Below are 27,674 nucleotides of genomic sequence, written 5' to 3' on the forward strand. Positions count from 1 at the left end.
GAGGCTGCCCTGGACGCTAATTAGCATGACTAGTTTGATGGATTTAGTCAACAGCATTCAGCAAACAGGGTAGGGGGGAAGCGAGGGTACGAGATTTCCCAAATCTCAAGACTTTTCAGCCCTGGTGCCCTTAATGGTTTGTTACGCGGGCTCGAACAAGTGTTGCTTCCGATTAATTGATCGAGGGGATTTATTTTAGTATTTTGACTGGGTGCCAGAGACAGAGGCTTTGTCCTAGCGTTTTAAGCACCACCCCTCCTTGCAAGTTTGAAATGTGAGCTGCCTGGGTGGTTTTTTTTTCCTCCTCTCTTTCTCTCTCTTCCTTCTGGCAAAGTGGCTGTGGCTGTGTGTGTGTGTGCGTGCGTGTGCGCGTGTGTGCACGAGAATGAGAGAAGGACATACCTCTCTGTGTAATGGGAAAGCGAGACATGGATCACTAGAGACAGAAAAGAGAACCATCAATATCAGTAACATGCAGCTGAGGTGAGATTTTTCTGAGTGTTTGATTTTCTTAAAGCCCTTTCGGAAGATTTACAGCAGCCTTCTGCCATGCTGTATGCCGAAGACGTACTCCTAAGCAATGTCATAGGGATGCTTACATGTCTATCGCCGTTTTAGGTCTGTTCGCGTACGTGTGAAGTTTTAAAGCTTAACCTGATTCTCTTTATTGTCTCTAGAGGGTTGTAGCTTGAGCACAAATAGCCTGTTGGCAAGTACGGCATGAGCCCATTAGCAAGACTCCATCTGTGATTGGTTTTGCCTGGAAACCGGGAGACAAGCAATGAATAATTGATGCGTGTTGTGCAGTAGCTGGACAGGCAAAGAGGAGAGAGAGAGAGGGAGAAACAGAGCAGGGTGCCCTCAGAGGGGGAGAGCGAACAAGCTTGAAAATAGCTACTGGCTGCCTTGTGCTGAGATGAAGGCAACCCCGGCTGTCTTTGTTCTGCACTGGCTGCTTTCTGCCTAGAAGTGTTTGCAGACATATGTGGCCTCTCTGCAGCAGCAGAGGCAGGCGCGCAGAGGAGGGGCGGCAGAGGAAGCCGGGCTGGTGAATGGGATGTAACTCGGGGGTAAGTTGGTTCCGGGGGGGTGGCGGCCGTGCGTGCGGGAGCGGGACCGTGTGCTGGAGCGTGTTGCGGCCCGCGCCCTGCTGCCTGCATCTGCACTCACACCACCAAAAGGCAACACCAGTTAGCAGTGGCCTTTCCCGCAACTTTAGCCTGCCTGGCGCTGTCAGAACGTGACAAGCTGTTCTGCAAACAGCAGTGACAATACTGCTGCCACCATTTCATTTTTGCCGTCTTTATAAAGACCTTGCCATGCAGAACTCACATCTGTGGCGAGTGCTTTCATAGAAGATCTCAAAGTAGTATTAGTATCAGTGACAGTCTCGGGCATTCCAGTTGACAAGTTTTTTGCCCCTTATGCTGAGTAGTAACAAGTGTCTTGTTTATTTGTTTCCTGTGTAAAAAACTAAAAAGGTTACTTAATTAGTTACTTCATTTAAGGAGTTATCATAAAGTTTCAAACTAGTGATGCCAGACTGGAATTTGGGACATTAGTTTTATTGTTTAGTTTAGTTAGTTGGCTTAATGAAAATAGTATGTAAAAACTTAATAAAATAGCATCTATCAATGTATGCCAAAAACAAAATGCAAAGGATCTATACAGCTTCAGTGCTTGTAATTCAGATGTTGACAGCACGGTCTGTTGGGGGGAGAGAGGTTGCTATTGTAGATAACAGCTCTTTGAATGGGTAAAATAGCTCTGTAAGGTAAAACAGACTTTGCATAAAGTAGCATCAGTGATTCTGGAGCCACTAAAGCCACTGTCAAAACAAGTTGTGACTTCAGTCATACAAACTGTTTGTCCTGAGTTCAGGTGAGCCCATTATAAGATCCAGGTAAAAATCCCTTACAATCTGTCATCTTTTGATGAAATAAATGCTCTCTGTAGACATCTCATGGGGTGAACTGGTTAAATTGAACCCACATTTATGACAACTTACTCATAATACTATAAAAGACAGTGTTCATTCTGTAAATATATAGATTTTAGAATTAAAAGTTACTGTGGAGACAGTTTCTTTCAAAAAGTCTTGTCTCAGGTTAAGCTAACCAGGTCACTAGGCTGGGGTGACCTAAGAAAAGCAATTAGCGTGACTGAAACACTGCTTGGAAATGGAAGTACATAAAAACTAAGATCCAGCTAAAATTGCTCTACGTTGCCTAATATTTCCTGTAGTTTTTGTTCAAGTTAGAAGTTTATTACAGTTATATTGGTGATAAAGTAATTCTCAGCATCTAATCATGCATAAAAGTGGAAGTGCCTCTGAGTTGAGCAGAAGCATGTCTCTTCATGCTGTCACCAGTCTGCTTAGCAGAATTTTGTTCCTCTTTTTGCTTAGCATTTAAACTGAGATGGCAGCTAAAGTGCAATAGAACATGGGATAAAAAGTTTGGGTTTACGTAAATTTATTTCAGTAGAACTCAGTCAGTAATGCTCCAGTTTAAGTGAACAGAGGAGTGTTACCAAAGGCTTGGTATCAAATTTATGGTCAAAGTTTGATTTTAAAAACTACTTAACATTGTTAAGTTACCACCACCCTTACCCCTTTCTGGAGGAGCCATCAAAAAATCCCTGGGGAAATACGTCTGCAAGTGCAGTGAAATTTCACTAGTAAAGTCATCTGAATGAGTGAGGTACAGTTGCATGTTAGCAATTGAAAATACTGATCATAAGTGAGATTTGAAAAGTAGTCATAAGCCTTTAATCTTGTGTAGATCATAGTAGAATGGGTACAAATGTCAAAGCTGTGCGTGTCAATGTCTCTGTGATCCTGGCTGACAAGTTACTGTGTTCATATTTCAGTGAAACACATGCACTGTCTTGATATTACTTGTGCTGAAAGTAACATTTAGTCCTGGGACCCTTATGCTGGATGAATGCTCCAGGAACACCCAAGAAAGCTTGTCCGTGTGTGGTGGACAGGGGACAACTTTTGGTTACAAAGCGAAGAAACAGAGCATGCAAACCACCAATGAGAGAAAAATAGAGGGCACTTAGGCTCAGTGACTGAACAATTTGTTGTTGTAGTAACAGGTGCTGTATTAATTACAGTGAGATAGTTTAGAGAGAATAGTCTGGCAAAACAGGCTTGTTGTTGCCATAAGAGTTAGTACAGCAATTAGTTCAAGAGAGTCTCTGAATCCAATGCCCCAACCCCCTGCAATTACAAGATGTGTAACTAAGACAAGAGAATAATGTTTTTCTATGTCACGAGGTAAGCTGAGGACACAGAAGTTCCCACGTTATCCTCAGCTGTCACTGGAACTGTGACAATGCAAGGCTGCTTTCTCATGACTATTACATCAGCAAGAGGGACATTGCTGATCAACAGTGACCAAAAATCATTAGAGTGAAGCCATCAGGAAACTGTCACTCTATGGGATGGCACAACCATAACTTTTTTCCCCTCATAACAAAAGAATGCACTGTAGATTGTATTTAGAAATATCGAAAGAGCTAACCAGGGAAGGAGCTAACCAGCAGAAAACAAATAACCCCAAAACTTCATCTTGTGAAACACTGTTAAAATTATGTTTCAGAGATCTCGGTGAAGGTGCTCTCTGGTTTGGTTCCTCTCAGCTGGAGAACAGAGAGTGCCACAGGAAATACCTTCCTCTGAAGCTGCTCTGCCTAGGAGAACTTCTGTTTTCTCTCAGGTAGAACAAACAGGAGAAGCTGCTCCTAGCAGACTGCCCTGAAACTGCTTGCAAGCAGCTGGACAGCAAGGTTTTTGCTCAAGGAAAAACAAAAAAAGGTGCGGAAAAGTTGCTTCCTCCCAGTGCTGCTCAGCTACTGCTGCATCGTTGTTCAGCGCAAGTAGAGCTGGGTGATCTAATTGAAGTCTCAGAAACCTTGCTGGGCATGTGGAGAGCTGTGCAGGCTGAGCAGATGGTTCACTACTTCTGGTACCCTGCAAGACACAGCAGAGACATCCAGAGGGCTTAAAAAAAAATCATGTAACAAATGACCCCACTGTGTGTCCCCTAAATTTCTTAGAGTTTGTTTTCCTTGTACGGCCTTTCCAGAGGAAACCAGAAAGTTCTGTGAAATAGACCAGTAGACACGACATCTGTTTCACTGTAGTATGGTGTTACTGGCTGTTTCTTTGAAGTAAGCAAAACAAAAAATAAATTATTTAAAAATAACTAAAAGTTAACACACTTGAATATATTAAGTTAATATCATTTGGCTCTTCTAACAGCAGGATGGGAACCAAAATTCCACGGGGTATACCTTCTTCTAAAATGCTGAAGCAAAACAATGTTTTGGTATATAAAACAGTTGTTTTGGAAGTAACTAAAAACAATTTCAAGTTACTGAGCAAAGCCTTTTAAACCTGCATGTAAAATGTTGAGCTAGCCTTCAAATGAAACAGCTGTTTCACTAATTGTGAGAGGTAGACCAATGTGCAGTAAAGCAGAGCAGTAATAGCTTTCAAGGCATGGGGAAGAGTGTGTATCCATTCATCATCAGGGAGAAAGCAGCCAGCCAGTCTGGCTTTCACTGACAATCCGGGAAGGAAACAAGAGAAACCCAGAAAGATCACAGACAGGTTTTTTATTTCTATTTTTAATTGAAGAATTTACTTGAAGAATTTTCTTCTTTAAATCAAGACAAAGTACAGTTATAAAGAAAAATGAGTGACATTGGGACAGTAATTACTTCAGTAGTGTGGAAGGCTGCCACTCAGCCCACCTCTAATAAATACTATACATTTCTTCAGTTCTTTACCTAGATCATTCTTAAATATTCTCTGGAAAGTTTGTGTGTTGCTAATCCTGAGTCTTACGTTGTTTGGGATCATTCTATTGACAGGAATCCAGTTTTACCTATTTCATAAAAAAAAAAGAAGTTAATTTTGTTCTCAGTTGTCTTTATTAGTACCAATAAAATGTTCTGACAGCTAGCTAAGCTCCTGATTCTTGTTTTTTATTGTAACTAAAGTACAGCTCTCAACATTTTGATGAGTAACCCTTAATGTTTGTTTATAAACTTCTAATCCTCAAACTGAATTTTGTTGTTAGTAGTTTGTGGGTTTTATACCTCCTTAGTGTCCCTTGCATCTATTAAATTAAGTTTCAGGCAGTAGGCAAGCTGGACTCTCTGTTGAGATCCTGGAGGCATACAAAATCTCACAATTGTTGGGGAATACATTCTTAGAATGCTGTTTGGATATAGTGTTACAGTACCTGGAGAGGTTCATTCTTTCACAATCTTATCATTAAAACTATCTGTACAGGATTTTCAAAATCATTCTGACCTAACTTAGTTGCAAATAAAGTGAGTAGAGCTTCAGTAGAAGCAGAACTAGGGCAGATGGGAAGAACTGGGATTCTCACAAAAAGCACTCCTTTACTTTGTCTTGACTACCTTTTTGTGGTCAGCCTAAGCAGGTAACAGGGAGAACTAACAGGAGTTTGTCACAGGACTCCCTTCAGTTTTTAGTTAGCTATGCTAAACGGTTTTGCTGACCTGCTGTTTGCTTTTGTGATGTTATATATTTAACATTTACTAACACCCTTATTTCTGCATTAATATGTAGTAGGAAAAGAAAAAAAAATACTAGGGAGGAGGTGTTGTGCCACTTAGTGCCACTTACTTATCCGTATAGCAGGCCAGACTTGAAAGAAGGGTGTTAACAGTGCTTTTACTGTCTTATCTACTGACGCTATCCAACTGTTTTAGAAAGTTAAGGTTTTCAAGCATCAGCCTAACAGCATGGCTTTCAGAGGAGCCTGTCATGATTTACTTATTCATACAGATTGCAGTGGCTTATGTAGTCTTGATCCTGCTTGATCTGCCAGCAGTATTTGCTTCTATTGATCACAGGCTGTTATTTGACTGCCTTGAGCAGCTTGTAGGTCTCTCTGGTTCTGTTAGCGGGGTCTGCTACGGATACTTCTCATCCTTCTCATTTTGCTGCTGTCAGTGGTTTTAACTCCAGATTTCCTGCTCAGACAGATACTCTGCAGAATTGTGTCACGCTGCTTGTGTTTTTCAGGAAGTTTGGGAGCACCTTAGTGAACTTTGGTGCTGAACTGGGGTTCTGTCCTGATTTGGCTGTTAGCTCAGGTTTGTAATGTATGTTTGGCAATGTGCCTGGCTGTCATGTGAAGTTGTAAGTGTGTAAAAACTCCTCCTATGCTAGGTGTAATAAAATACCATATTTTTGGAAATAACCAGCAGTTCTTCATGTTCCTATACGCCTTTGCATTCCTACTGTTTTTCCAGCAACAGGGCAATGGAGAGATTAATCTGGAAGAAATTTAGAAACCACTTGTCTTGCACATAGACGAGTACTATTAAATTGTCCTGTTTCAGCCCACTTTCCAAATGGTTATATATGTTTTCTAACTATTCCTTGGGGTGGAAATACTGTAGTTCCTTAATGGGCTGATTTACCTGGAAGGTCCTTGAAGTAATTTGTGTCTGTCAAGATGTACACTTCATTAGAGCAAAGTTGCAGTAGAATCAGGTTAGAAACAAATATTCATGTGAGTTTATATATAAATAGATAGTCTTAGTCCATTAGTAAAGGAAGATTTTAATTTTTTTACTTAATGACTTTACAACTTGTAAATATGCTTTTAAGATCTTTGCAAAATGGAAGCATAGATAGTCCTTGTGTATTTTGTGTTTCTGGCTTTAGTACAAGACTGACCTCCTTCAGAACATGCAGTTAAGTGTCTGTCTGTTACTGTTTGTGACACCTTGTATCATTTTGATAGAAACACAGCCCCACAGATGGTCTTGGAGCAGACAGAACAGTTATTTGCAGGCTGGCTTTTTCAAGAAGTACTTGAGATGGAAAATTATGAGGACCAAGTGATTTTTACTTGCAAGGAACACATTTATAATATGTGATGACCCACTCTTTTTATCATGTTTCTGTCTATGTAGACACATCTAGTAAAACTAGGATGTTGGCTGGCTGGCTGGCCTGAAATGCAACAGCCTTCCTCTTTGTCTCTACATCTACAAAAAATATCAGGGAGACTAATTCTCTCACAGAGAGAGTTTGGGGCTTTGGAGAGTTGATCATTAGTATGCAATACCCCATAATCTTGGATTTTGTATTTTGTGATAAGCAGAACAGAGGATACAGTTTATAATATTTGCTAAGTTAAGTGTAGGTTATAGGAGATCAAAAAATGCAAGTTTTAAAGTTCCATCTTAAGTGCTGACTTTAAATGACTCACTTGAAGCACTCATGAATAATGTTACAAAGGCAAAAATGTCCTTCTTGTTAAATGACTGTAATCTGAAATGTTATAGAGAGCTAAATGATTTATTGATGTCTATTTCTGAGGCGTTTACCTGCACCTGTAGCCAGCCCATTCCATTTATTTTGGCTTGCTGACAAATTAGCAGGCTATTTGTATGTCAGATTTGGTCAGTAGTCAGCTCCCACCCCCTTACATTTTGAACTGCTTCTAATTGAATTGTTTGTGGTATTGGCAATTTATTATCCAGATAGATGTCATTCAGGGGAGCTCTTTTGCATAGAGAAGAGAAAAAGCAGAAGATCTATTTGTGTATATTCTCATAGTGCCTTGTTGAAAGCCAGTATGCAGAAGAGAGCAGTTTCCAAGCCTCTTCCATGCACACAGGCAATGATCTATGCATTGCCTTTCTTTCCGCTAGTTTGGAATGTCAAATATTAGGTTTCATATTTAGTGGCTGAAATAAGATTAAATCTGTGATTATGGCCATTGTTGCTGTATCTAGACACCCCTCAAGAGTGAGCAATCCAAATTACATATTGGAGCTTTAACTGCATGTGTAAGTTGCATAAATACTCTCAGGGGGAGTTGAAGCAAGCGTTGCCACCTGCAGTGGTTACGTTGCAGTGCTTGAGTAAGTTTTGTGGGATATTGAAGGCAAAATTACTGTTTCTTGCTAAATTGTTTTAACTGCTGGCTTAGATCTTCATCACAGTAAGAATCTGAGCACTGCTTTTCCAAGTCAGAGTGCTCCAGTGTTGCACAGAGGCAATTGCACGTTGCCTGACCTCGGCTGCCAGGATGCCTCCAGCCCTGCTGCTCCAGCTGCAGCTGCTCACTGCATTTGCCAGATGAAGAGGACTAGTGAGATCTATTGTGTGGATATGTTTTCTTCAGCGTAATTAATCTAATCTTGCACTCTGAGTTTTAAGTAAGATAGGAAATTTGGGCTTTGACACAGCCAAAAACACTTTCATGTCACGGGAGCATGGTCTGGGCTGGCCATCCTGGCCAGCTGATTCTGCTGGGCTTCCCTGGGACTGCAGGTGGGGGCAAGACTCAGCCATTGTTTTCTCCTCTCAAACAGCTCCATAGTTAACATTGCTGGCACTGTGCAGCTTGAAATGTTTTATGGTCTTACAGCCTACTTAACCTTTGATGTTTTCTGTCAGCATCTACTATGACCTGGTGGCCTATGGTTAGTAAAATGTGCCCTTGCAGGCTGCCAGATACTGTAATGGAATTAAGCCTTTAAAATTATCAGACCTGTCAAAGGGGCTTATAATCCTGTGGGAGCTTTAAGTGGTTTCTTACCTTTGCTTCAACACACATTTGACCTGGTTGAAGTGGCTTTAGTTGCTTGTTTTGTTTTTACTTCCTGTTAATATTTCTAAAACTGGGGGAGGTCAAGGGGAGGAAAAACATTCATTTCCTTGGCATCTTTATGAGGAGTTTCTTCAGTTCTGTCCCAGATAACCTTTTTTTTTTTCCCCCACTCTCTTGCACTTGTAGATTAAAGTCTGGAGATATTTCTGTGGGAACTTGTTCCTTTCAGTAAGGGCATAAGGATGCTTCATTATGTGCCTTAGTCAGGCAATGTGCACTGAGGGCTGGCACAAGTCAGGAGGGAATGTCAGGCTTGCTTTGAGGGAGGTTGGACTCAACCAAGTGCTCACAGAAGGTGCTGAACTGACATCTCTGGGAATGGATGTCCTCTTCAGAGTGAGTGTAGGAAGGACAGTAACACTGCAGTTGCTCATAGTTACCACCTTTGTGCTTTAATCTGAGCAGAGTACAAGATTTTGAGATGGTTTACCTTTTGCTAGTTAGTTTTCAGTTATCTGTGAAAATGCTGAAAGTAATTTTATAATATTTTAGTGGTGTTCCTGTGATCATTAACACCACAAGTTAATTAGCAGAGAGATACTATGTGTATCATGTCCAACAGAAATTGAAATATACCATTTGATAGGTAGTTTGACAGTGTCACATGCAACCTGTGGCCTAGTCTGGCAGGCCACCTTATCTGAGCCTGATTCCTGAGCCTCACTTCATAGTCGTTTCCTTTCTTTGTGAAGTGGTTCTATGTGAGCCATTTCTTCAAGTTACTCACATTTTAAACACTATTTCATTTTTGAGGAGTGATGCAACTTTGGCTTCTGAAGTAGTGCCATGCAGACCCAGTTTCTTATCACCAGCAGGGTGATGTGAGGAAAGAGAATAAAGCTAATAAAATGCTATTCCAAAATAAAGCAAATAAAATGCTGTCTCATTTGACACTTGTCACATAAGTGATAAAGGGGAACACACAGCAGCTATTTCTTTTGCAGGAAAAGCCCTTATATTACAGCAGTTTTGGGTTTTTTTTTTACATTTTTACTCTTCCCATATAGCATAATCAAGCAAGGTAAAAAAAATGTGGTTCCTGCTGCTAAACTGCATGCAGGTGTTAGGCCCATAAATAAACTTAATTTTAAAAAATACATTAGGTTTTCTGAGGTGACTTTAATTGGGATAGATGCTGGAATAAATTGGCCTCTTGGGTAAGGAGGACAAATAGACAAATACCCATCCCCCCAAAAAGTAACTCCTGTTACAGTTTTTAGAGCAATTGCATCAATACTAAATCCTGAGTTGGAATGCTCTGAAATCCTGACCTTCCTACAGGTGTATTTCTCTTTTTTCTTTGTTTTTGGTATACAAATCTCAAGAACCTCCCAGGACACTCACTACTAAGCAGAAGAAATGGAGATGTAGGAATGAAAGCTGTCATCAGGCAGCCCTGGTGAGTGTCATGAGATGGGCTGTCTCTTCTGATCCAGGAGCTTGAGTATATTGATGGCTAATATTTTTACTTCATGACACTCTGGTGAATGATCTCATTGGTTGGTGCTAGCAGATGCAAAAAAGATGCACTTGTGGTAGCAAGACAGGATTTTTTTCTGTGCTTCTCTTGAGACATGAGTCAGACAAGAATGACTTTTCTTTCTGAATGTAATTGCCCACAGCATTTTGGAAAGGTACAGAGCAGATTACAATTGTTTCTTAGTGGAGGGAGGGGAGAAGGGCACATCTCTGACAGCAAATGCCTCTTCATGGAAATTTGGGATTCTTTCTGCCTCCTGGGAAATTGATGTTTTAAGGGTTGTCTAGCTGTTCTAAGAGCAAGTACCTGAACTGTTGCTATTTCTGCTGTCATGGCAAAGGTGTGATAATGGTGTGAAAAAAATGAGGCGCAATGAATGTCTTCTTTCAGTACTTAATGTGGTTTATTTAGCTGGATTGCAAAGACATCATCCCTATTTTTAAATAAATTTTTAGTAAACAACAAGGAAAACAGTTTGTGCAGTCAGACAAGCAGCTTTCCACAGTGGCCAGATTCACCAGTCCTGATTCTCTGCTTTGTTCTCAGTATCAAGTGAAGCAGAGCTGATGCACTGAAAAATGGGAGGTCTGTCCCATTTTTAGTGTTGTTTAGTCCTCAGTGTTGATTCCCAGTTGCAATGGTTTCTGGTACTGGTTTCTTTATTTTGGGCATCCTACTTCTCCATTGTATGCCTCCTGTAGTCAGAGCACATGTGCCTGTGAACACTCAGACTTTGGCCAAGTCATCCACAATAATGGGTGACAGACACTTCACTTGAAATAGGCATCTGTCTTTCCAGCCATCTCATCAGTTTCAAGGATGTACAAATTGCACAAAGCATCAGGGAGACTAAAATGAGGGAATTTATTTGAATGGAGGCTGATAAAACAATGCTGTTTGAGAATTCAACATTTCTTGTTTCAGGGGAGTCCTAAGTAGTAGCCTGAGTATTCCCTCTGCAGTTCAGCTCTGCCTTCTTTCTGCTCTGTGTTTACATAATGGCACTTTCCCCTAACATTTTGCTCCTGTGCCTGTGTTTGTGCAGTACTTTGACTGTCAAAATGTCTGTCTGACTGCAGTATGGAACTGAATGTCTTAGTGTGAAAGTAATATTTATTATTCATTGTCTCTGCACTGAAATGTCTCTGTATTTGTTGATCTTCACAAAGCATGTCAAGCAGCTGATAATTTTTCAAAAATTTCACCCTAAGTAGCACTTGTTACCTTTAAACTGAAGGGTGATTGTGGCTCTCAATTTTCTATCAATGGAACCACCGTGAACCACCCTTCTAATTAATGCTATCTCAAGCTATTGTACAGTTTCACTCATAGTATTTGGCAAATTTTTAAAAGCCTTCTTCAGAGGGCTTTAGATTGTTAACAGACTGAGGCATTTTAAAGAAATGTTACCAGTTGTCACCATCTAAAACTGGAGTCTACAGCTGAGTTTTCCCATATGTATTTTCATTGTTTTTGTAATCTGTTTTGAGATCAGTTTTGGGTGAATCAAAGGATCTAAGGGGAGGAAAAATATCTAAGGGTCTCCAGAAGCTTCTCTGGCAGATTTCATTGATGATCAAGATATTTGTGGTCTGTCCTTAACTCTCCTTTGTTTTCATAATTACAGTAGAGATTGAAGATTGTGTTTCATACTGCATGAGTACTAACATCTACATACAAGTAGTGACTCAAGCAGTGAAATAATCCATAATCAGATTTCCTTCAGTAACAGTAATTTCTCTCTTAAAAGCAGGAAGATAGCTCCATCTGTGTAGGAAATAGAAGAGACCCGTGTTCTGATTTAACACACCTCCAAATAAGCAGGGAAAAGAGGAAAAATGCAGGGGAAGAGAAGGCTACCATGTCAACAATTCTCTGATAGTTACAGAATTACTAATGTCATAAATTCAAGTTAAACTTTGCTAGAAATTAGCCATCAGACTGGTAACTTCTGCCTACCTTACCCTACTCCTTTATGCTTTTCTACAGAACTGCATATAGAACTGCTTCCCTTTTTATAGACTGAGCTCTGAGAACTTATCTGCTCTTCACTGAATTTCCATTTTACATGATGTGAAGGGCATGTACCTTTTGGGAGATAGTTTATTACTTGATTTCAGTGATTTCTCTGAAACCTGGAAGAAAGACATTAGGTACAAATAATAAGGAGTTTGTGGAGTGAGGATGAAATCACCTGGAGCAAGATCTGCACATAAAACTTGTGTATGCATGGAAATGCCATTAAGGACTGTGGTTATTTACAACACTCAATACAGGCAAAAATGCTAGAATAGGTATCCTTCGACAATAAAAATGCTGTTTTGCTGATGCTGCTTGTTTCACTCAAGGAATCAGTGTTAGCTATAAACTAGCCAGATCACTTTTCTTTGCTGATACAAACCATATCTACAATAGCCATGCATATCAAACTGTTTGAGGGGTGTTGTGCTGGCAGAACATCTATTGAAATGGTCCTAAGGAATGGAAGAGGCAAGAACCATGCTCCTGGAATTAACTATCTCTTACTGCCTACTTGAACTTTCCAAGGTTTTCACTGGGTGCTGTTTTCTGGACAATGCTCTATTGCCATCGGGTGCTGTGCATACAGACTGGGATTGTGTGTTTTTAGTCAGTGTAGTTGCCAGGAAATTGGTAACTTAAAAGGTTTGTTAAGGTGTGTGTTCTAACAAATCTATTTCCAAAGAGTCTCTCCTGGATGCACATCAGTATATCTCTCTGAAATAGTCCCCTTGCCCATTGCATAATTTTCTTTGTCATGGATCATCCATGAATAATGGTAAACCTGCCTAGTCTACAAATTCTGTAGGGAGAAAGAAAGGTTGGCTATTAAAAAGACAGGTAAGCATTTGAACTACACCAAAATGTTATTCATTCACTCAAGAGAGTCTTCTCAGCATTATGGAAATACGTAAATATGGCTGTACTCCTTGAGAGGGGTTTTTAGGATCAGTCTGGTGCAGTTCCGTATGTAATTCATAGGTTTCAGTCCAGGAGGACTTGATCCCATCCTAAGTTTCATCTTGAGTTTCAAGTTCAAAGGACTATCAAAGAAAGTATGAACTCAATTGAAGTGGCTTGACATTATTGATAGCAACATCTTCTATATTCACTGAATTTGCAGTTGCCCAAAACTGTTGCCCAAAATGCATCCCAACCCCTCTTGTGCTTTCAGCAACCTCAGCTATGTTGCCTTTGATAATTTCCTGAAAAAGCAGTTTAGCCTGGTTTCAGTATAAAAATACTCAGTTCTAGCTCTGCATGAAAAGTGGTTTTCATGTATTCCCAAGGCTGCTTGGTTGGGTGTTTTTTTGTCCTTCTATGCAGTGACCTATCCTTTGGGAAAAAACTGAGACTTGCCAGAGCAAGGCATATTTGCAACTTGAGCAACTCCTGTCTAAGCCACATCTGTAAGCTTTTTGTAAATGAATTAAAATGATTGTGTGGTCCAAAAAACTGATGTGGTCCCTTTTTTCCAGACAAATGGTCTTTAACTGTGTTTGAAAGATCTGTTCAAAGATAGTATTGCTGCTGGTTTTCTTTTCTATGTTAATTTGCTTCTGTATAAATGTGTTTGTATTTTGGTTTTTTCCCTTATCTTTTAGGTTTTGACAAATTGATCAGCATTTGGATCAAGTGACAATAACATGAGACATCTCTCCATATTCTAGCACTTTAGGTGTGATAATTATTTCTTTCTAGCATTGATAATCACTTGTGTGGAATTTCATGTTTAGCCTCTCTAAAAATCTTGTTAATCTAGGAGGAGGTGACTGTTGATGTTACAGTTCAATGAAACCAACGTGTTACCCCAAGTGGGGCTGAAATTGGTTCCTGTGTGGAGCCTGTTTGCAGAGCAGCGTCCTTTCCCTACCTGAGGAAGCCTGTGCTGAACTCAGAAGTGTAACCTGTCAGTTCTCACTTGTTCTGTGCACTGTGTGCACGCAGGGAGGAGGCCACAGTGCAGATTGCTCTGATTATATTGCTGTAGGTAGTTTTTCCATTTGAAAATGAATTGTGTTTTCATCTGCATGTTGCTTTATTGAAATAACAATTTACAGTAAAAGCAATTCAGTAATTTAATTTGGTAGAATTCAGCTCTTAATCACAAACTGAATTCTTTAATTTCTATTAATTACTATTAAAAGTTTCTATTTTCATTGGAACAGAGAAAGTGGGAGAATTTAAGTTCAGGCAAAACTTTAACAGCTGCAGTCCTACAAAAAGCTCAGCTTGGGTGAAATGCTCTCAGGACTGGGACATGCTGTTGCAAGTAGCCAACATGGTGATCCTGATCCCTGCACGCTGCTTCACTGGCATGACTCTCCCTGTACTCCTTCCCCCAGAGATGGTGTGTTTTCTCTCTGCAGAAAGGTTGTGTCTGTCAGCAAGAAAGATGGTGTGTGCTCCTTTTGGGCTGCATAACTAAAGCTGCTGCTAGTAATCCAATTTCAGAATACAGGCAGCTGAAAAAAGAGTCATAGCATCCAAAACCTAAGCAGGATAGCTGAAGTCCATGAGCACAGGAATAACTAAATGCTAATATACCAACAATGACAGGCAACACACCTGAATCTGATGTTAGGCTGAGGAAGAACTCCTTAAGTTAAAGAAGATATGAGGTACAAGTGAGAGGAAAATAAAGTGTCTAGTAGCAGTAGTGAAGTTCAGGTGTGCTTTTTTGCTTTATAAGCTTATACTTGCCAAGAGTGTTGTGACTGACTTTGAAAAGTTCAGCTAACAAAACCTATGAAGAGTTGATGTACAGGGAGATAGCAGCATTTTGTCTCAGTTTTGAGAGCAGGTTTTCAAGGTTTCTCTCCTGCTCAGGGAAGGGAGTGGCCAATGTTCTGGTGGCTGCATGTGCAAAGGCAGATGGGCAAATGTACCTGCCTGCCTTCCCTGTGTGACAGCTGCACCCATTAGTCTGCATTTGCTATCTCTGTGTCTCTGCTGCCATATGTTCCTTTTCTTTAAATAAACAGGTATATAATAGCTAGGACAGATGTGAGTAGCAAAAGGGCATAAGAGAAGAATGATTTGAAACAAGACTGAAATGATTGATCTTGACACCAGTAGTCTTTACCAGTTTATGGTGGAACTGGATTAGTACGTGCCTTACAGTTGCTTTCACTGTTCCTGTCAATGGAAGGATATCTTTAATCAACTTACAATTTTAGTTTCTATCTGTCTTCTTATGACTCATTAGTATTTGTAATTTCATCCTTTTTGAGCTTAGCAACTTGCCTGTTGCTGACTAATATACTTGAGGAGTGTTGCAGATTGGTTTTGTAGACCGTCTAGTCAGTGTCAACAGCGGAGAGGCTCATGCAACTGTTTTTGTTTTGTTTAATTTAATTTCGTCAGTACAGACTCATTGAGGTAAATACTTTTTTGAAATGCCTTAGAAAACAATAGTATTAAAAGCACCAAATATAAACATGAAGGAATTAGCATTAAATTACGGAGAAATGGCAGCTGCAAATGTAATCATGTAGACAGTTTATAGCAAGATATATTGTTGAGTTGCACACACTTCATTCAAAAAGATACTGGGAGTGTGTCAAGTGTATGCAGTGGAGAGATGTAGTTTCCCCTGTCAGGAACGAATTTTTTGTTTTCAGTTTTATCCAGAATAGTGAAGTCTAGAAGGTTATTGTTTTATTAGTGAAGAGTATCTTTGAAAACAATGCCTACTATTATGTCTGATCATCTTCTTCCTTTTCCTTGTCAGCAATCTACCACATCTAGTTATGAACACACACAGCTCTTAAACATGAATGGGATTCTCATTATTTGCTACCTGCACCTGATTTCTTTCTTCCCCAACCTCTGGTGTTAATGAACGTTAGTTCACAGTAGTTTCCTATTCTCATCATGTGTTTTAGAACAGGCAGTCTAAAGATTAAAGAGGGTAAATGAGGAACCTTAAAAAAGCCTCTTTAGAGTTGCTTATCAGAGTTTGATTCCCTCATTGATAGCATAAGCTAAGGATTTATGAATCAAATACAGTTCTGAACTACATTCTCCAATACTGTTTTTAATCTGATTTGTTGCTGCTGCTTGTGTATTTACACTTCTTCTTAAGGTATCAGGAGGAAATAGAGCATCATAAATAAGACATCAGAACTCAATTTAGCCTAAGCAAACCTTAGCAACCTTACCATTTGTTGCTAGGAAGGCAGAAAATAGTTCTACTGGCCCAATTCAGCATGATTTTGAAAGATCAACCCTACGTAAGTTTGCTGGGAGGATATAGAGAAATGCCAAGTGAACTGAGAAGACACTGTAGCAAATTTACTGCAGGATCTGTCCTTTGTAAGTCACTTGGTTTTCCAGGGTAAAGGACTGGAATAAGCTCTGCACTGGTGTCTCCTCTTTGATGATCTGCTGTGGTTGAGTGGCCCTCTGGAGTTCTAATGCCCACCATGGAAAGTGTGTGCATGTGAAGTGGGGCTGACAGCCTGACCCAGGTCTGGAACTTCCACTCTCCCCAGGAGCCAAAGGGTTGTTATTTGTGATGGAGAGGGCAAGATCAACATCCATGGCCCTAGAAAAGTAAACAGATTTTTTTAACAGATAAAATCCTATCCTTGCAGCAGTTGATGTTGGTTTTGCCATTCTTCTGAGCACACTGAAGATTTCACCAGGGGAGTTCATTTCCTTGTACGTGTTTCTCCCATTGCCTAGAATATAGAAACTTGAATACATTCTCTGCAATTCGTGTGCATTTTAGACATGATAGCTAACAGCTCCTGATAAGCATTCTATAATCCAGCCTTTAGGTGTCCAATGCTGCCTGAGATGCAAATGTAAGATAAGCATATTACCAATGTGACCTGCACATACTTGTCTTTTGGCCATATGATCTCTATGCATCATCATGTTTCCTTCTTTGCATTCTATTAATTTTTTATGAGCTTCATTAGAACTGTAAAGCACAAGCTGTTTTCATGTAGAGGGTTTTTATGGTGACTAAACATTGGAAAAAAGAAAACAAATAATTGTCCCACTATACATATTGCCTAGAATGAACAGATTGGTTTAAAATGCACTGCTCCAGTGCTTTATATAGGCATCAGTATGATTCACTTCTTATTTTCTGGCCTTCAGTTTGCTAATCCTGATTTTCCAGTTTGTCACTTTTTTTTTAGCTAAGTCTGTTTCATTTTTAGCTAATACATGAAGTTTATGTTTGTTGCTTTCATTGGAGAGGTAAACATTGAATGGAATCATTAGGTAAGAATCATTGCTAGGTCTTTTTTGAAGTTAGTAACCTACATTTCAAAAAATTACTTTTTTTTCTTGCACTTTTGATTATAGATGTCTCATGTGACAAATGTGTGAAACTTGCTATACTTCTAAGAACAAGAGCTAATGTTTAATGTCCATTTATGTCATTTATATTTTCCAATGTCAGTGAGCATGTGTGGAGATAAATGCTTAATTTTACTTTGAGTTTCACTCTGTTCTTGGCTTCATAAATATTTGTAATAGGTATTTCAATGCACTTGACTGTGTGAAGGAAAAAACTAGCAGTAGTAAAAAATCATGTAGTCTTTTCTGAATACTAGTAACATAATTTTGAAACCTTTCTGTCAAGTGTACATGACTCTTGGTGTTTAGCAATAATGCAGTCTTTTACTGTTTACTCACTCAGGTGTCTTTGTGTTTCTTCAGTTGTGTTTGCTGATCTCTGAATCTTATAATTGCTTGTTTAGCTTTTTAAGACAAAGAAACCAAAACCATACTATTATTTCATTGAACAATGAGCCTTTGACTTTAGTAGCAGTAATTAAAGTATTATTGTTGTTTACTTCTTACGTCCTGTGTTTCTATTCATTATCATAAATTGGTGATTTTGAGTAATTTTTACAGTGCTGTGCCCTCATCCTGAAAGGTTGTACATATTTAAAATCCACTCATATTTTAACCTTGTACAAATGGTCATTTTCATCAAAACAAAATGTAGTCTGGCATCCACTTGTCCATTCCCTTTTTTTTTTTTTTTTGTTCCCTATATTGTCTTTTTTTAACCCAGAAATGTGCCATCTGCAACTCTTCCATGTTACTTTTAAATTATTTCCAGAGACTGGATGAATGCATTAAACATCTTTTATTTTCTATGTGATTTTGGTCCCCCATGGCCTGTTCATTGTTTGCTGTATTCAGGACTGCTGGTTCTGGCTGTATCCCTGTTAAGCAGCTCCAAGGGGGGACTGTGCAGTTTGCTGCAGATCCCATGACCACCAAGCTTCTGGAGAGTTTGTTGCCAGGGGGTTTGTCCAAGGCTCTTCAAAAGGGAAGTTGAGTTACATGAGCAAGCTTGACTTCAGGCCTGGCTTCATTGGCACCTTCCAAGGTCTGTGCTGCTTTGGCTCTCGTATGGTCAGTTCAGTGTTTTCAGTGAGCTGATCTGAAGCCCTTTAAACTGGGGCTCTGCACACCTCAAGAGTTTCACTGTTCAAGAAAGCAATGGGATAAGCTCAGCACTGTGAAGAAGGACAGTACTTGTTGTTTCTGTTGCCAGTGCAGAGTGCAATTGACCTACACCCTCTTTAATTGTGAGGCACATGGTAAATCAAAATCATGGAGCTCTGTTCTGGTGCTGTAACTGCTGAAATTATCAGACTGGTCCACCTTTCCTTGAACAAGCTTTCCAAATATCTTGTTCATAAGACTCAAATTTCATGTCAGCAATAAAAGCAGGGGTTTTGCAGACATTCTAGTGCAAGCCAGCTGTCTGCCCCTGCAGTCTGTTTTTATAAATATAGTACTGGGGCTTCACACTCAAGGAGGTCAGTTTGAGAAAGCAGCTGAAGGAGGCAGTATTGTTTGCCTGCTGCTTGCCCTGGGCTGGAGAGATGGACTGGTCATGTTGCCTGTGTGGAATTCTTTTTTTCTTGTTTTGCTTCATCATGCTCTACTGTAGTCATTTGCACAAAGGATGCTTCTAAAGGAGTAATGAGTGCTTTCCTGTTTGGCAGTTGGTTAAACTGAACTTTGTGTCCCAGTTCTTTACGATTCACTCACACAAGACCTAGAATATTCAAGACTGGTAGGGGGGCAAAAAGCTCTGTCTGGCTCATGCTGTTTTGAGGAAAAGGGAGTCTTGGGGTGGAGAGGGGGAAGCCCTGCAAAGACCTACAAATTATGCAGTGTTCTTTCTGTCCATGAATAGTTTCTCTTGTGAGTGAGTGAAGCTGTATTTTTAGACTCATCGACAAAGCAACTTTTGCTACAACTGGTTTTTCTCCAAAGCACACTTTCTGTGCTAATTCTATTTATTTTTTAATTGTTTTAAAAATATACTTATTGATTGCTTGAAAGTAATCTGAGGGTTTGAGTCAAACATCCAGTGTCCAATTAGCCTTGTCTGTGATAGTCCCACAGATCATCTTCCTGGGCAGCAAGGCTCTATTGAGCCTCTCTAGTAGAGTGTCTCTGTTTTAGGAGAAATGTTGTTCTCTGGCATCTCATCTTTCTACTGAGAACTACTACCTCATGCTTGCAGAGGAAGTCAGAAGCAGAATCAAATTCGGATTTCAGACTTATTTACCTTTTGCTGCACCTTGCAAATAATGCCATGGAATTACAGTTTTATCCTTAATTAAGTGCATAAATGTAATATACATGCTGACCTCCTCTAAGTATAGGGGCCTCTGTGGCCTCAGGACATATCTTTCAGTTTGGAATATGATAACTTCAACTTCTGAAGCCAGTGGACATCTAGTTTCAAGTACCTTGATTGGCTTCAGTTGTGTTTCATTTTACAACTTATTCCAGGTATGAGTTGGTACCTTTGTGGTTTTGCCTACCTGCCTTTCATATGAGAATAATCCAATTTTGTTGCAGGTTTTAAGAGAATTCATCTTTTTTTTTTACTTTAAGAACACACATGCAGTAAAATCTAATGAGATGACAAAATTTATTGGCCATTATAAAAGACTTGTGATGTATTCTGTTTTTAACTCCAGGGTGTTGCAATGGCTATTAAAACAAGTGCTTCTTATAACATTTTCTGATCATTTCTCAAGATATCTGCATTGCAAAGTCCAGTCTTCAGAGCTGTTGAAATCAAAAAATGTCTCATGAAAAACTATAGTATCTAGTTAAAAGCGAAAATTGCAGTTCAACAAGTTGAGATAACTCGAGAAAAAAAATATTAAAATTAACAGATCCCTCTTGCACTTGGTTTATAGATTGTCTCTTTGGTTTAGGAAGTGTCTCTTTGGCAGGATCACCAGCAAAAGTAAAAAAGAAAATCTTTATGTCATATGCTCTAACCAGTATTGTACCAGCAAACGTATTTCAGTAGTTATAAAGATAATTTTGCCACTCAGTCTTTGTGGAATTAAAGTGCTTGTCAGAGCATTTTTTAATTAGTCCTACATTGATCAGTACATTGGAGCTGAATTTTAGGTATATTTCTAATAAAGACAGGATTGTTAGGGCTCATCATACTAATCATGAGACTGGCTTTGGGACTTATCCTTTTGTTGAGTTTTAACAATTCAGGATGAAATTTAACAAAGCAGGCATCTAAAACTGAAGGGGGAAAAAAGAGGGAAAGGAAAAAATGAGGAAGGAAAGAAGGAGTGTGTGTGTATTTAAAACTAGATATGTACTTCAGAGAGCAGGCTAGGACTTCGTTTATGAAGAAGAAAAACTATTGATCTTTTCCTTCTAGAGCAGAATGTTTCCCAGTTGGCAAGATGGTGGCCTTTGAGTAGCAAAGTCATCAAGATTCTTTTGTCTTTAAAAAAAAAATCTCCCCAGTGTTAGCTAAGCTGATATGCAGCTGAATAACTGTGGTTTGTAAGTACTCACAAGGGACCTCCTTGGCTTTAGAAGAGAAAATCTCAGAAGTTCTCCTCGTGTCTGCCCATGTTTGAAGTGCTCCCAGCTTTGACTGCTGAGCAGCGTGCTCAGGCGCCAGCTCGCCTTCCCAGCTGAGCAGGCAAAGCCCAGGCAGCACAGGGAGGCCAGACCCCTTCAGCAGCTGGTGCCAGTCACAGGGACACACAAATCAGTCATGGTAGCAGGGTCTGTCACAGAGCTGCGGATTTCAGCTGCATGCTGTATCTATTAGAAAAATCACAGCATTTCCTCTAGTGCATCCCTTGTCCTGTGCTTCCTGTCAGGATGTTTGTGTGTTCTGCTATCAAAAGTATGTGATATTTCCCACCTGAAAAAATACAGAAGCTGAGAGATTGCTGAAGTGGATCATTTTGAATATGTTACTGTTGAACTGATCTAATTTAAATTGACTGCAACTTATTTTAGTGTAGCTGTTCAAACCAGAATACTAATTTACAGATAGTGGAGTAATACACAGCTTAAATGTTCAGTTACATGATTTTTTTTATTATTCTTCATAGTTCACTTTTCTAGCAAGCTGTAAAACCTGAAATCATATTGTGAGCAATAGAGATGTTGGAATTCACTTGAATAACATGAAATAGTATCTCAATTTTTTCTCTAAAGGTTAAATATTTGTGGTGCCATTTATTCCATCACATCCCTGTCTGCTCCTTGAGCTACCTGGTTAGAGGTGTGCACACCCCACATCCCTGCCTGAGGCTCTGGCTCCTGTGGTTACACAGGCAGTCAGGGTCAGCTCAGGTACACCTGTGTTCTGGCTTGACTTGCAGTTACTGAAGTCTCAATTAAATCTAAATGGGGTCCATCTGCTTTCTGAACTACAGTGCCTGCTTGGAGAAAGGGGGAGCGAGGCTCATATCACCACTTTTGGTCAAATATCCAAGGTGCTTGAACATTTTTATACATAAATTTTCTCAAGTTCAGTCATCACCAGTTAGACCTGATTTTGTTTGGAACTGAAAATTTGGGTTAGTTATAAATCATCAAAAAACTCCAACATAATCACTCTTTGTATGAAGAAATCACTGTAGATAACTTCTGTGCATGTAAAAATACCATGGGCTAATTAAAATAAAATCTTAGGAGTTGGGAAGTTAGTGTTCTGAATTGTTGCTTGCACTGCTGACTTTACTCACAGCTTCCTTCAGCCTGCAGTGGTTAGCAGGTCTGGGAATTGAGCATCCTCCAGTGCCTGTTGGGAGCTCATTTTTTTCTGGTCCTGGTAGACAAGTTGTTCTTAAACTGGGACATGGCAGGTGTGCAAGGGAATAATGGGAGAGCTCATGAAACATGAGACTGTTTAACTTCCCACTGCCCACACTTTTTTTTTTTTGTCCAGGTTTCCTTCCTTTTTCTCCTGTTCTTTCCTGAGCTGATCTGCAGGTCTGGTCTGTCTAGTGCACTGTTTCCAAGCACAAGCAGCGACCTGCTGCTTCTTGTGTCCATTCCTGTCAGGGGTTTTAGTGCATAGGAACCACACCCTCTCATACTGTGTCCATCCTTTCTTCTGTTTACTCTTTTGTTTCTTGCACATTGTTTTTTGTTAAGTCTTTGGCTTGGCTACTCATTTTTACTGTGTTCTGAGCAAGGTAATAAGCAGCTAACCTTTTTCTTGTAGCCATTGTCAATAGTTTCTTATTCCTTGTTCTGAGTGTACTTTACTATTAATAACCAAAACATTTCTTAATATGAAGTTTTAAACTGAACGAGGTAAATGCAAAACTGAGAAGTTCCTATGGTGCAAGTCATGAGCCAGCACATGATAACATAATATTTTTGATGGTTTTGATAATAATTTAGAATGCTAAATGATTTCACCAGATATAGGTACTATCTCTCTTAATATTTCATTGGTCTGTTTCTTGTATGATCCTCATTCTTTCCACCATTACTTTAGTACCAGGTACAGAAGAACTTGAGGTTAAAGTATTTGCTGCTATTAGTTATTATTATTTGGTTAGTGCTTATATCTAAATCAGAGTGCCTGTTGTGCTAAGCACTCTGCAAACATCTTTGAAGAGACAGTCTCTTCTCCAAAGAGTGGAGCAGATTAATACTTTAGTTTTTTCACCTTACTACTTAATGCTGGGGTTTTTTTGCACTTTGGTCACATTTATCTAAGGGATATCTATGCCACTTGTTCCTCTCTGTAGTAACAGAAGTGATAATGAGGTAGCCAATTTTTATCTGGATTAAATGCAACTTCCCAAAGCATTAAAAAGAACCCACAAAAAAAGCAGTGTATCATCAGATTGAATAAAGATGTTGAAAGACTTGTGTTCAGTGAGACCCTGCTGGGAGCTTGTGCCTAAAAAAGGAATGTTTCCTGCTTTTAAAAGGTTTGGTTAGAATCTGGAGTTAATTATTACTTTCCCGCATGTATGTTAGGATTGAGACTGCTGTGTTTTCAGTTCTACAAGTGTGCTAGATTATTATTTAAAATTTCTGAGCTGATGTTGCCTGTCCAAACATTGGAAGGGTCTTCTCTGACCCCTGTAAGGTGCATCTGATGAAGTAAGCATATTGGAAATACTTTTTCTGTTGCCTTGGACAGATGAAAATACACTGTGAACTGAGAGACCATTGGTTTCATCCACTGTAGTTTCTCATCTTTACTACAAGAGGTCTCTAGTAAAGACCTTATGACTTCCAGTCATAGAATGTCTGGAACACAGCAGTATCAGTTGCAAGACATTACAACTGTCTTTGTTAATTGGTCTTTTGTTACTGCTCATTAGTGCAGTGCCCGTACTTCTCTCTACTCTTTCTCCCTCACCTTAGCCCACAGGGGTCCAGATTGTGGATTTTGCTGGTTGTTTTTTAATCAGTGTCAATCTGCAGAAACTTGTTAGTCAAGAACCTGTCTGACAGACAGTTGTCATTTGTTTCATCATGATACCTATAGAAATGTTTGCTGTAAATCATGTAACATTCTTCCAGTCTTCTCTTATGAAGACTTTATGCCTTTTTTAATACATCCCTTTTATCTTACCAAGCTGTTCATTTTGGCTTACTCATGTTGTGTTCTGCTATCCTTTTTGATTCTTAGATTTTTCCAGGATGAAATACATTTTGCTTTACAAGGCTTTCTTAAATGTACCTTCTCAACTAGTTTATTCCAGTCTGTAATAGCAGGGGCTTAAGTCTGTACTCCATGAAAGCTTTGAGATAGTACCTTTTATAAATACTGCAGTGAACTAGACTATTTCACTTTAAAGCTTTGATTGCTTGATGGTAGGTTTCAGCTTTGAACCCTCTTCTCTCTGTTTAATGATCTGCTTGGGTTGATGGACTGGTGCTGGAGTTGTCTGTGGTCACTGCTCTGGGTGTCACACAGGCTGCAGAGTGGAATGCTTTCCCAGAACATGCATGTGCACGGAAGGCCACTTAAAAAGGAAGATTTTTAGGCTTTGCCACTTTGTTGTTATTTATTCTCCAGTGTTCAGTGGTGTGTTTGCTTGGGCAAGAATTTGCAGTGAGTTTTTAGAATGCCTGTTTTATTTTCTGCTACATGCATCTGTGCTTTTTTTCAGCTGCCTTGCAGGAACTCCTCCTGTCAGATTAGCATGGTCTAGTGGTCTGCATCCAGGCTAGGAAAAGAGCCTTTAATCCCTCATCTGATGTTGAGTGCATTGATCCTCTCCTCTCCAGGATGCTGTGAATGACTGTGAATGTATGTCCTTGTTGACTGGCATTATCCTCCTCCAGAGAAGTTCCTCTCTCCATTCAAGACACCCTGATGTATAGATGTGAAAATCCTGTTTCTATGTTGATGTTCAAACTCATTCTCTCCTTCCTGGTCTTTTTGCCACCATTTGCCCCGAGAGGTTCCTCAGAAAGTGGAGATCATCTTGGCAGCAGAAATTTTCACATAGCCCTACCAGTCAGTACCTCAGTGTCCCTCACCCTCACTTGTCTCCCTTGCATTCTAACCTGAGTATTTTCCCCAAAGGATTAGTTCACTGCCTTAGATTCCCCCTTTGTGAAGCTAGGATGATGTTCTGTTCACAGGATTAGGTGAGGATTAGCTGGTGTTTATCAGCAACTTGCAGATAAAAGAAGTGCTTTGTTTACATGTGTATCTTTTAGAATATGTGGTCTTGATCACTTGGTAGTGCTCAACTCTGCATTAGAGAAACAACTGATGTAGAATACTGTTATGCAGTAACAATAATAATAATTGATAGAGATAATTACTAACACGTGTGTGGATATTTAGAAGTGAACACTGCTTCTTGAAAACTGAAGCATTTTACAATTTGAAAATATTCTGTCCTGTGCTCTTTTTATTATTATTGTTATTATTATTGCTACCTTTAAAATGTTTTGTATTAGTGTTGATACATAGGATTTTTTTAGACGTTGTGGAAATATCAACAATATTTCTGGCCTTATGACTGTAAGTACTTCTAAAGGTAGAAGGAAACCTTTTGAAAGGTCTTTCAAAAGTTACCTGCCTGTAAAGACAGTGTGCTGTTACCTTTCAACACCAAATATCCCTAGGTCATGAATTATAGTAGCTGGAAGCTGAAATTCAGTGTGTTTCTTCTGGTTCTTTTATAATTCTGGTAAAAAGGGGTTTGCAGCAACTAGAATCAGCTAAAAGTCTTGGTGAAAATACATCTTGTTCTTCCCTAGCCATATTGGCTTTGTAAGGCTTTCTTGGTAACATGAACAGATATGACTCAGAAGACAAAGGGAGAACAACTATGTTGTGTAGGAAGTTAAAAAAAGGGATTTTTTGCCATTTTGTTTTGGCCAACACCACAGTCAAGCTGCAATGCCTGCCTTTTTGATTTTGTTTCTTTTGCTTCTTGACAGCCAGTGGAACTGGAGCTGGTATCCTGCATTGATCTTAACAATCCATGAGAAATCCAAGAGAGAACAAACAAGATGTTCTCAACACTATATGATATTTTTAAGTGTTGTAATTCCTAGTTTTCATAGGATCAAACTGCAGATTGCTAATATGGATTGTTTTATATTGCAATAGGCCAGATTAGATGAGTATTGCATTAAAATATTATTTGAATTGGTCCAAATTTAGATAATTTGGCTTTTGGAGGCCTTTCTTACATGGAAAACCTCTGATCAGGAGGAAGATGTAGTAGAAACTTGTTCTCAAAGTAAAATACAGGATGAAAAGTATGCAGCAAGAGGGGGGATGTGGGGGGCACATGATAAAATTCCACCTTCTTGTAGCCCATCTAATTACCTTCTTTATTCTCATTAAGTAGACCGCACCCTCAGGTCTGGTCCTTGTTCCCTGGGCTTCTGTTACTCTTGAGGGCTCTCCTCATCTCTTCCACCACCCTTACATTTTCAAAATTACCACAATCTATTCCCTTTGGAGAAAATTTCTTATTAGTTGACTGCAAATTTATTCTTTCATTCAACCAGCTCCTTTCAGAAAACATTCCTGTCATAACTTCCATGAGAATTTTTTGTCCATGACATCTTGGTTTTGAAATTTTATTGCATTTCTTTCAAGTTCCTTATGGAAGGAGCCAGTCCTTATGTGTTTTGAAAGGCCATTTACATAGGCCCCAGGCATTAAGTAGCCAGGCACAGTCTGTGTGCAATAACATATCTGTAACCTTTCAGAAACTTTATCTTGAACATACTGTCTTATCTTTTGGTCTGATTTCTCTTGGGTTTTATCCTCTATTGTAGCCACTTTCCCACATTTCTTAGTTTACATGAGTAAAATTAAAAATATCATCTGCTAGACTAACATGGAAGTATTTCTTAATGTATAGGAGAAGTTACGTTTTGTATGATACACTTGAAATAGTGTATTGAAGGAGAAAAGATTGTACTGGTAGAGGTTGTGTAAATGTAATGTAAGAGACTGAGCTTCAGACCACTAAAATTACTTGGAATATTTTCAACCAGCTTCAGTAGGAGTAGGAGCTAATCCAAAATTATTTTGACCAAGAAGATAGAATTTTATTCACCAGGTGCTTGGACAGCATCTTACTGTGTGCTGTACAGTAATATTTGATGTTCTGATGTCCATTCTGATTGTGATTCTTCTTTCCAGATGTTCTGGGAACATGAAATTGATGTGGTTGCTATTTAGATAGGATGTTTGCTCAGTGCTTTTTTTTACAAAATGCTGCTTTTCTACAGGCAGTGGAACAGAATCTCTGTCCCTGTGAAATGCTCTGCAGAATTAACGGTGCTTGAAATCTTGGGAAATACTCGGTGTCTCTTGCTGCCTTCTCTCTTCCTGTATCTTCTCCTCCTCAGTACACATTCTCCTCAGTTTTAGCTTCCAAGATTAAAATCTTCCCCCAATAATGTCTTGTGGGTATTACAGCCTTGCTTAAACTGCGGGCTCTGTTGGTCATGTCAGGTTGTATTCCAGTCATTTTCCCAGGAAATGCCCCGAGGAGCTCCATACAGCTCATTGGAAATGGTTTCCTATTCGTGTTTGTTACTACTGCCGTGGGATTGTTTAAGCATCCAAAATTTTGTTTTATTTTTAAAATCATCCTTTTGCACTGCTCTGACAGATTTGCTGTAAAAAATCGATGCTAAAACCTGGTTCCGTGTGTGATTAGGGTGTGTTACTTCCTCTGCCTTCCCAGCCCGCTCCGATCCCGGGAGGC

At 39.4% G+C, this 27,674-nt stretch overlaps 1 protein-coding gene across 7 annotated transcripts in view; it reads left to right on the forward strand.

Annotated features, from left to right (window-relative positions):
* ZMIZ1 (zinc finger MIZ-type containing 1) overlaps positions 1 to 27,674 on the forward strand; it is a 285,918-nt gene that overhangs the window by 196,843 nt on the left and 61,401 nt on the right. The window contains exon 1 of one of the 7 annotated variants that reach the window (XM_031062595.1): positions 344 to 483. The exons of 5 other annotated variants lie outside the window; for them this stretch is intronic. The gene's annotated coding sequence lies outside the window, so the exon portion shown is untranslated. Of the gene's footprint in view, positions 1 to 343; positions 484 to 874; positions 1,071 to 27,674 lie in introns of those variants that run through there. One more of the 7 variants, XM_031062591.1, reaches the window with a different exon arrangement.

Source organism: Geospiza fortis, unplaced genomic scaffold, assembly GCF_000277835.1.
Source record: "Geospiza fortis unplaced genomic scaffold, GeoFor_1.0 scaffold130, whole genome shotgun sequence".
Lineage (NCBI taxonomy): Eukaryota > Metazoa > Chordata > Aves > Passeriformes > Thraupidae > Geospiza > Geospiza fortis.